Source organism: Echiichthys vipera (assembly GCF_963691815.1).
Source record: "Echiichthys vipera genome assembly, chromosome: 3".
NCBI classification, from domain to species: Eukaryota; Metazoa; Chordata; class Actinopteri; order Perciformes; family Trachinidae; genus Echiichthys; species Echiichthys vipera.
The window spans coordinates 4878332-4889888 of NC_139828.1; positions in this window are offsets into that span (position 1 = coordinate 4878332).

Consider the following 11557-nt stretch of genomic DNA (forward strand, 5'->3'; position numbering starts at 1 on the left):
CTATCCGGCTCCCCGGGGACGTCTTGCTGTGTCCAGCGAGAACACATTCTAATTCAGGCAGTTTAATCTGTTGAGATATGGAAGCCCCAGATAAGGCCAAGGTGAGACTGACTGTGAACACCGAGTCACCTGCTTTGCCATTGTTGTTTCTCTTCTCTGAAGTTTTCCTGGCTGTGGCGAGACAGGAAAAAATAAGAGGCTGTGAGTGAAGATACATTAAGATGAAATATGAGGTGGTGAGCCCCTGGGGCTCCAGTAGGTTATAATAAATACTGTCTCCCCCTCTTCCTTTATACAAAACACCCTCATTCCTGCAAATATGAAGAAGGGGTGGAAGTCAAGCAGAGGAATATGTATGAGTTTGTGTCTCAGCGTGTGTACACACCACCATGTTTCCCCACACACACGGTGTACATACTGTATGCCTGTTCAGCATCTAGCACCATTAGCCAGAGGAGTCCAAAACAATGTGAGCGATGCATGTTATGTGAAGGAAATAATAGTTCATAAAAACTATAATTTTACAAAATACTTACTGCACCTTCTTCAGGCTGCAAAAAAAAACCGAGTTATATAAGTTGGACACGTCCACAAATATCACTCAGCTCTAAATTACATTTACCCAAATTTCAATTTTCCAAAGTAGCTCATCTGTTCAAATGATCTCAACTCTCAACATTTTGTCTTTGTGACTGTCATAAATAAGTTCATAACTTTAACGGCAGTTTGGAGTATTCTGGGTGGCTTGGCAGTAAATTCATAATACCTATGGAAAAAAATAAGCAAGGCAATCAGTCCCCAAGATGAGAATTATTGAAGTCTGTAATTTGAAATATCCAACGGCGAATTATGACTCACCAGTGGGGTGTCAACAGAAAGCTGTGCCTCAGCTCAACTGTCAGACTGTCTCCATGACTTAAATTCTCAACATCAAGGTCACTGGCAAGAAAAATACTATTCATATTCATATATTAGGCATTTCTAGTTTAATGTCAGATTTACAGTGTGTGATGTTCAGTGGCTTCGGCTGGAGGGAGCAGATACAGAAACACACAAGTTGACCTTTTAACTGTCAAAGTAAGATTGTTATGTAGTGTTACTAACATTTTGTTCTATTATTTTGAGTAATGTAAAGGGTGTTATTATCTGTCCATGTCGCGAACCAGTAATGAAAAGGTCATCCCTTTCATCCAGGCACAAGCATACCTGTGTTTTCATTCGTGTGCTGCTACTGTAAATCGATGTTACTGAGGTATTTAACTCAAAGCTAATAACGCTAATGACACCAGATCACACGATAAGCTGTGCCATCATAAATCAAAGTGATAACACTATTAGTTGAGTTATTATTAGCAGCTGTTGTTCTTCCTCCATTGTTTCCGATATTGAAATAAACGTACACAATACCGCTTGATACATTTTAACAAAAAGTCCAGACAAAGAAAAAAATAAGATTAACACAACACGACTGCAAAATACCGCGCCAAGATCATAGGATCTTACGCCCTCATCCTCATCCTACTCTCTGGACTCATTACGCTCTTAATCATCGCTGACCTGCAGTCGTATTCCTATTAATTTACAGCAGACAGAGATGGAACTCATTCTCATTTGAGGAGCCGGGCTAACCCATTTTCTTTTTTCCTCTGTAATCTTCTCCAGTCTGTACTGGGAGTGAAGTGATGATCAAAGGTACAGATCTTCCATTTCCCCGTTCCCTTCCGTCTGTAAATTCATGGGTAAAGATAGTAGACAGCCTTTTGATAGCTGGAACAGAGTGGGAGCTGTGGGGGGACAAATGGAGCTCAGCATGGTGAAGGACATCTAAAGGCTCGTGGACACATATTCCTGTGTGTCACCAAAAATCTTTTAAGAAACTATTTTGAATTGGATTTTGGGTTGAAGGCGGGCTGATAGACACTTTGTCAAGTAAGCTATGAAATGCCCTGGTTGACCCTGATTTGAACAAATGTATTTAGAGTTTAGCTCTGCAAGCAACCCTTTCCAAAAACACACTAACAGCAGAGCACAGTCACCTGCTCTACAAAAAATACTTTTTTCTTTAATCTCACCTTTGTCAATGAGAAATCTTTTACTAAATATTTTGCCATAAACAGCACTGAACTTAGGTTATTCAATTTCCTGTCTATCGATGCCTTCGCTTAGTGTTTCAGTTAACCTGTTTATCCTGTCTTCATCGTCACTTCTAAATTGCAGGATCTAACACAGTGAGTGTTCAAAGGCAGCCCGGATGCATTGATTCCTAACGCTTCACAGACCAAACCCATCTCCCCACAAGCTCTGTTTTTTCTCCCTCGTTGGCAAATCATATGAGGCTGCTGCAGTTAGGAGCCTGATTTTGAAACAAACAGCGAGTGTGTGTTGGGGGTGCGGTGGATAGTGAGTGTATATTTATGTGTTTGTGAGGCTCAGATAAGCATATGTATGCAGTGGTCTAGCTGCAAAACAGAACTCCCACTGTGTTGAGCTGATAAGACCTGGAAGTTCAGTGTGTTTCTTTTTTCCGTCCTCCATAATGGCTTGTGTTGATTTCACTGGACAATGAGTTGGACTTATAATGAGCAGGCTGCAGCAAGTTTCTGGTTTAGACAATGCAAAAAAACATAAATATCAAAATGGCACTGTCCAAATCTCTAAATTGCCTGTATTTTAAAGGGATGGATAGGTGTTGTTGGATTATACTATCAAAGTGTCATTTGCCCAATAATGGCTGGGTCAATTAATTCAGGGGGGTGTGGGGGAAGATTTGTTTTTTTTTAATGAATATCTACCAAGTGAATGTAAAACTAACTATATAATAATAAAGATGTTTAGATTACATTGTATGTTGGTGTTCCTTGATGCATTTACAATTATTGAAAGCAAAGTCATCTGCTGTGAATCTTGGATTCACAGAATTATTGTTAACCAGATGGTAATTCAGACATTTTCCTTTAATCTTCATTTACCTCATCATAAACCCAAATCCAAACTGATTTCCATCATATGTCAAAATTTAGGTTAAATACTAAAGCACAGACTATATTTCACAGTACTCCAATAAAAAAAATCATTTTAGTCACGATATAGTAAGAAAGTGGACTGTGAGTCCTTATTTAAGAGTGAAGTCCATTCCAACATACTGGGTTCATTTAGTAAACATCCAGATCTTTACTGCACCAACGGATTTGCTGTGTGCAGTCTGGTGGAAAGATTGAGAACAGAGTGTAAAACATCACACTGTGATCATCCATCTAAAAGTTTTAAGGAAGCCTTTGGGCCAGAAGCACTAAACGCTGGTTTGCACAACATCTTCTAACACTGGGTGGAGCTCTTGCTTCATCACATACCCACAGCCTCACTCCCCATCTGGGTGCTGGTTGCTCATGACATATTCCTGACAGTTCTGACAGTCTCAGCCTCAAACTTGTGAGAGCTTCGGGAAGAGCGGCACATGATTGACACACTGATGGATGGACAAACAGTCAAAACCTCAAAACCAGCTGTCCTTGCCACACGGCCATCTGCTGCTTTCTGTCTAATTGGATGATGAGTGCTTGGATTGTAACGCAGACTTCATTGCTGAATATTTTGTCCCCATATGTTTTTAATTATTTTAAAGTTTTCTTTTATACCTTCTATATAGTGGTAATAGATGTAGGAGAATAAGTAATAGCGCTACAACCAGTAACAGTCGATAAATCATAGCTGTGGCTGACAGCAGCTATGATCTATTGACATGCTTGTGGTGAAGATATATAACTTGGTTCACAGAATCATATAAAGAGCTGCGTTGTTGGCTTACAGCTAAGCCCCTTTGACATTTTGTTCACTCAACCATAGGGTAACATTTCACTGAAAAATATTATAAAGATCCAGGATTTCACAGGATGTAGTATTCTCCAGCAGTAATGTGGGGGGGAAACATGCTTTATCCCCACAAATCTGACCAGAATGTACAATATGATGGACACTTCTGGATGTCAGGACATAGCTGCTATGATCAGTACCAGAAAAGATATGAATCATACCGTAGAACCAATTTGTCACAGGGGCCAGTTCTTGTTTTTCACTCTACCTGTCAGTCAGATGAAAAATGAAAAATAACCTTTTTCATCATGCATTCTCTCATCAGCTCTGTCTTTGGCAGCTCTGCTGAATAACAGAGATATATATTTCATGACATGCATGAATAGGTGAGCTTAGTTGCCACACCAATGTTAATTACTAACTGTGGGCAACCATCATATCAAGCAATATACGTAGCAACATTATGTTGCAGTGCCTGAAGGAATCAAATACATATCAGAGAAGAGGAACCTGTAGAATTCAAATGTCACTAAATATCACTACGTCAAAAGCACTGGCATCACAAGGAGCTGCTTCCGATCAACACTTCATATTTGAGCCAAGTGGACCTATGATTGTCAGTGCTGAACCCGACCCTGTGACATTTAAAAGGTGAAACACGGAGGGTTTTCACTGCCCCGTTTCACAAAATGACAGTAATATCTTCAGGTGTGCAGTACAGGATGATAGCAGTGGCAAAAAATTCTGACATTCAGAACTCTCTTGGCTATACTTGTTATTTTGTTGTTGTTTTTTAACAGCTCTCTGGTCTCCTTGGCAAAAGCTGATACTAGACTGCAGCGGTGTGGTGGTCCCAAGACAAGGAAAAACCTTGAACAGCATGCAAGGCCAAACTATCACGTAAGGTGAGTAAGTGTCCTGGATCCCCAATCATTTGGGGTACAGGAAGAAGTTCCTATCTTGCTATTATATACATATATTATTATATTACATCTCACCGCCAAAGAGGCCGCTAGAAAAGTTTAAATAAGACTTATATAGTCATAATACAAGTGATATCCGTGGTTACCATGGTTATCACATTCACCATGCAGTTATTTGGCAATAACACGGCTGTATCCGATTCCAATCCCCCAAAAGAAGGTTCAACCCAACCCGCCTCCTTGCAAAAATTTAAGCTGGGGATTACATACAAATGATAGCTGCTTGTCCTTGTTATATATGTGCAAACAGTGAATGAGAACAGCCTGAAACCATTATTGAATTTTTTTTAATTTTGACCTAATGAAGGCGCTCAAAAGAAGATAGCAATCCCTTCAACCCACAAGAAATCAAAAATGTCAGTCATAAAAGAAAGTAGGCGTCATCTTCTCTGGACAATATCCATCAACAATTGTTGAGATATTTCTGTCCGGACCAAAGTATTGGACGGATTGACCACTTATTGTTTGAAGTGCCCAAACTCAAAAGGTAGGCAAAGCCCCGAAGAAAAGACAGGGAAGAAACGTTTATTACAAAAAACAATGACCTTGATCTGCGCAATGTCCCATGGCAGTTCATCTATCTTACAGGCCACCAAAGTTCTGAGGATGAGAGTAGTAAGACTGACGTGAAACCAAAGTGAGTGATACACTCTAGAGTTCTTGTAGCAATTTCTCCTGGTTCTATAGAGGTCACAGATGACTTAATACCACTTTATCAAGTCTTAAACCAATAAATTAATTGAAAAAACGACCCAGTATGGCAATATTCACGCCAGTTAGAACATATCTATTAAAAGCCATTCATTAAAACTCATTAGGGCTTGTTTGGAAAGTATGCGAGGTCTTTGGCACCAATCAATCAAGGTCATAGCTAAGCTGATGCCATGCCATAGCTGGAGGGCTCTTAGACTGATGAGTGTCAGTGGCTTCTGGTGAGCGCTGGAGGGCTAATGTCTCCCTCACTGGTCTCCCCTCCTTCCCCTCCTCACAGACGAGTCCAGTTCTGACAGAGAGAGCTGCAGGAGGAGGAAGGAAATACAATTTTACATATCAGCACCCTCTGCACATCTTGTCAGAGTTGTCCTCTTTTGCCCCAATCCAATATCCAGAACCTCTTGTTCTCTTTTTCTGTCCCTCTCTCCCTCTCTGTCTAGTTTTCATTCCTATAGGCTGCTTGGGCTAGCTGTGAATAGACTGCCTTTTTATTAGCTCCCGGTGTGGTGGCGTGCATGAGTGCAAGCATGCATGAGTGTATGTGCATGCAATATTTTATACTTTCAGTACTCCTTTACCATTACCCCTTCTCTTAACCACCAGTCTTCCTGTTTCTATCCATCCACCCTTTATCATCTTAATTTCTCCCCTGGATTCTCTCTGCAGAAATATATCCAGATTTGTGTGGGTAATTGTAGCAGAAGATAAGGAGGAAGTAGAGGAGTATACTAAGGAGGAGGGGAGATTAGCTTAGCAGTTACAGTACTTGGTGTGGTAGGATGGTAGGCTTGTGTCTTTTCTTTTTGATGCATTTTTGGTTCCAAGCACTATGCAGCCTTCGGTTTGACACTTCTTATCCAGCTCCTTCAGGGTGCATCCTTCCGCAATCAAGTAATGATATTCTTAACAATGCTGTCTATTGTAAGACTCTCTATTATTTTGCTCACATCCAAACAGTCAACAGTACTTAATGTGCATAATTTGGACAGAAATCGGAGAGCCGTTAACAACATTAAAAAAAAGCAAATGTATGGATGGATATAGAGGTAGATTGATAGAAAGATCTTAATAACACTGGATATCTCTAGAAACACAGATTGTTAATTTTAACCTCTAGGCACTGTTCTCAGTAAATGTGCCGCTTTGTGTCTTTTCTATTAATCAGCAGTGCAATTTGCAGCCATTCCCATTAAGCCTTATATGTTAATGGAAACATTAAAGAAGAAAAGTATGGGGAAGATTATCCACAGTGCTGTTTTAGGCAGCTGACAATAAGTTGCACTCATCGCTAGATTTAGGCATTAATTATTCTAATGAAAGGAGGAAATCCACTTTAAGGTCAAATTGCCATACTTTGTTAATAATAGGTTCTCTTGAGAGGTGGTGTGCCAAATCCTACTTTCCAAATGACCTTGCCGATTAAGTTACCCTTATGTCGATGCTCTCACATTGCCTCATTATGAATTAGTACAATATTATTTGCCATCTGAAAATAACAAACAGTCAATTAATTCTCTATTAAATCAGTACTCACAGCACCCATTTACTTTACATTTAAGACTACATTATTAACTTGCAAAAACATTAATTATTTAGTGTTTATTAAGTGTTTAGTCATTACAATTTTGACCATATAAGTAGCCTACACACATCAAAACAAAGATTTTACTGCAGTGATAGTGCTCCTACATTAGTGTTCCTCTGGGGTTTGAATGTTTGCTTGCTAATTGCAAGGTCTACTGGTAATTCAATTGGAGCAATATCTGTGTGAACTAAAAAACAATTTGCAATATCACTTTGATACAGGCAGTTAACCAGATGGGGGGTGACAAAGTTAGCTGTCGCTTAGCCCCATGTGCAATTTATTTAAGCTCTTTGTCACCCTGTGACTTAGTCTTCTATGTGTCATGATTTAAATCACAATTTATTGTATCAAGTACTAATATCACATAACTACACATTGCTATTAGTTTTGACATCTTGTTCTTATACCAACTGCAGAACTTGACCCATTAAAAAGGGCAGCTAATTCAGTTCAATTCAATTTTATTTATAGTGCCAAATCATAACAAAAGTAATCTCAGGAAACTTTACAGAGTAGATATAGATCACACTCTATGACGTATTTATGATTTACATAGACCCAACAATCCCTTCATTGAGTACGGTGGCCACGAAAACCTTCCCTTTAACAGGCAGGAACGTCGGACAGACCTCTATGGAGGACGGCCATCTGTCTTGAGCAGTTGGGGCGGGAGAAAAGAAGAGAGAAAAGATGGACAGATGTAGAGAGAGAGACAAAGACAGACTATTGCTAGTTAGCTAAGCCTCATTTTTATAATATAGGACAAATGCAGTACTGAGTGTGTGGGAGCTTCCAATCATTGAGAAGGTTCTGGAAAACCCCTAGACAAAAAGTAATATCTAGAGGTCATCAGTGCTAATGTAGCGATGCAGCTAAAATAGCTTTCACTTTCTAAATTCAAACTCAAGATCACAAGGTTGCTCTCCATCGCCTGCTCACAAATGTCATCTTTCCTCTAACTTTTCACAGCCACATTCCTTTCAAACAGAGGAGAGATACTAAGGCACAGTTTATTGTGTGTGTATACCTCACTGCTACGTTAATGAGATTCACAAGTCATTTTAAAAATCCACATTATGCCACGTCTTTGTGGCTTCTCGACTTATGAACATGAGCATCTGCGCTGCTGTCAACACTGAAATGATCCTTTGGCAAAGAAAGGAAGTAGGTATGAACTTTGTGAACTTGTAAAATGTTGGTTTGAACTTGTGCACCACTTTCAGCTGCGCTAACAGCTATGAAGCGGAATACAGACCCATACCCTGTGCTCTTCGTCACCCACCTTTTCTTTCTTTTCTAATTAATCCTCTGTGGAGCTTCACGCTCCTGCGGGGGAAGGCCAAACTCTGCTCTCTTGTTCCTGGCTACAGGAGACAGTAATAGATGTTCACCTATACAAAAAAGAACTATTCCAGGTCACAGGGATGGAGGAAAGTATGCTATAGTAAGTCAGAAGCTCAAGGTAAGTCCATTTTTACAGTAGGTTTGTTTTAGTCCAGAGTTCAAATGCCACCCCTTCATTTAACCTTAGTCAGCTTTCTGACTTCTTCACTACTGTTCTTATCTAGTGGTTTGCATGGGTCCTTTAGTCAATAAAGGGCAGCTGTGTACCACTGTTGAAATTAGATTGTTACCAAATTTGGACAGGTGGACCCAGCATTAACACTAGACTCTGTGTTTTGGAATAACTAGTTAGTACAAAGCAGTGTCCAACCATGTCTCCTATGTACACACGAGAATTGACAGAAGTAGTTGTGTGGATAATAAAAAAAATAAAAAGAGAGCTTAAAACTTTTACTAAGCTACAGTTTGACTTCAGAAAGGTCTTCGAATAAAGACATTAAAGAATAACTGGGAACAAGACAGCAGTGTTGGGATACTTGTAGTTTGCTTATTAAATGCAGACATGATTTCAGCATTATAATTGGACTGACTGCACATTTATTATACTGCAGCTCAACTGGAGCCGAACTCGTGCTTTTGATTTCCAGAAAGAGCTATTATATTAATCAGTGTTTTAGGGAAACCTCTCCCATAGTCGAAACTGTCAGCATGAGCTGACCAAATTTCATCCCCTTAAACTGTTGGATAAGGATGCCACCTTGGCTGCTCTCACTTGGCGCCCAGTTGTTTCTGATTGGAGGGCTTAAAGCGAAGCCAACGAAGCGGAGCATCACGTTTGATCTGCCAGGGCTCTGTTCCCTCATCCAAACAGAACAGTGTGAAACATAAAGGCAAAGCCAAAAAATACAGCTATAATTAGTTAGTCAGTTAGGCTTCACCCCTCTCCAGCTCAGCTGGCCGGGACGCCCGGTATAAACACACCCAGTCACTCACATACTGTGACCAGCCCCTACTTTAAGATTCATCTATAGACTCATGGCTCTGGTTTGTAATTGCCTCACAAGCCTGGTTACTGAGAGCCAGCCTATTAGGAGAGCGCCAGAGTGGAACATAACATTTTCAGTTTCAATTAGGTCTATGAGGACATGCATAATGCACGGGGGAGGTTTGGTCCCCTTGGAGTGGTGAACTGATGAACTCGTGGGGAAATGACACAGCAGTGGTCAGAAGAGCTGAGCTGAGCTGACTGTTTGCACAGCATATGGCTGTAAGATTTGTCAGCCTTAAGTGAATTAGTGTGTGCTCATTGGAGTGTGGAGATAAGTTTGGAATGAGCATTTGTGTGAGTGAGACAGAGAGAGAGAGACAGAGAGAGAGAGGCAGAGAGAGACAGAGAGAGAGAGAGAGAGAGAGAGAGAGAGAGAGAGAGAGAGAGAGAGAGAGAGAGGCGGTAAGCCATAAAAGAGAGGAAATTGCACCAGACTGAACTAATTGAATTACATTCACACTCATGCTGCTACAATTACCTGGTGTGGATTTTAGCTAACTGAGGTGCAGCAATCCCACATACTGGGACCTTTCATCTTGTGATGTGCCTCACCCAGCTTGTGATCGGCTACTGTCATCTTAAGCATAATGTTCATAATTCATATAATGTTATGCCATCTTGTTGTAGGTATATAATTCTCCCAACCGATTTCCTGTGGATACATTTGCATTGAATTATACAACAGATTATTTCAGCTGAGCCAGGGGTGTGTCCACCCCTGAAATACGATTACCCTTTACAGACATGCTCACTTTATGATAATGCTATGCAGTATGGGGCATAAACATGCAATATAAATGTGTTATTTTCACCTATTCTAAAATAGTGTATTTGAATATTTCTGCACACTGGGGTCCTTAAACAGTCTTAGATTTGTATAATTTGGATATGACTAAAAAGCTGAGACTCTTACGTAATTCATGTGCGATGACGTAAGTAACCATAGCAACCATTTCATTGTAATTAAATTATTTTTTTTAAAACTTTACAGCACTGCCTCCTGACACTTTACAACCACAAACTAGATACCTAGGGTATTCAAAAGAGACGTACGCCTTTCATATGTATAGTGACACTAACAGGGTTTCTAAGCAGTTTCCTCAAGGTCTGAGTGTCTTCATGTGGTACTTTGGTGGGATTAATGAATGTAGGCTCAAATCTGTGTACCAAGTGGTATCAACTCAACATAATTCTTTCAGAATTTGAATAGAAGCCGAAACAAAACAAAATGTTCGTGACAGATTTATGACTAGTAAAAGCTGCGTGCATCTCAAATTTATCTTCAGGTTCAGGAGGATGTGAGAATGTTTTTGGCATCTACTGTTGACCTGCTATCTACAGGTCAGGGTGTCAGCAAGCCACTCGCTAATGCTTTTATCTCTTGGATCCTTCTGTTGGAATATGGACCGGGCACCTGAAATTGTGCCTTTTATCTGTAAATTCACGTTACACAAACGGCAAATATCCTTAAAACATGCTCTAGTGCCATGGTTAAAAAACATGATTGCAGTGGTATAGCTTCAGATGGTGTGCTTTTAAACTATGAACAATAAAAAATACCAGTATTTCAGAATAAATCAAGAGTGAATTCTTTGTTCTCTGATTTTGATCTCCACTGTATATTGTCCTATAAAGTAGAAATATCTATAGTATAGTGTAAAGAGCATTGAAAGCTCAGAAATGTCAATGTTCAATGTAGTTGTTCAATATCAACATCAGAGCAGTCTCCCTCATGCATCCATCTCCATGGGCAGATATTTTATCTTTCCTCTACAGAGTGTACCTTCTTTGGTTCTTGTAATAATGAATGCATCACTGAAATTAGAAATGCTTGCATAAAGTTTTATAGACTTGCAAGACAGATGCTCTGATTAGATCTGAGTGTCTAATGGCCCCTGGTGCTCAGTAGGTTTGTGCTTCCCCCTTTTGACACTGTTCACCCTCAGGCTTCCAACCTTCATATCTGTGCCATCTTCTCCGTCTGCCAGTTAACTAACTTTGCAGACTCTAAACTCTCTGGCTTCCCCTCACCTGTCAGTCCCTCCTAGCCAAAGGTCTTGTGGAGCATATCAT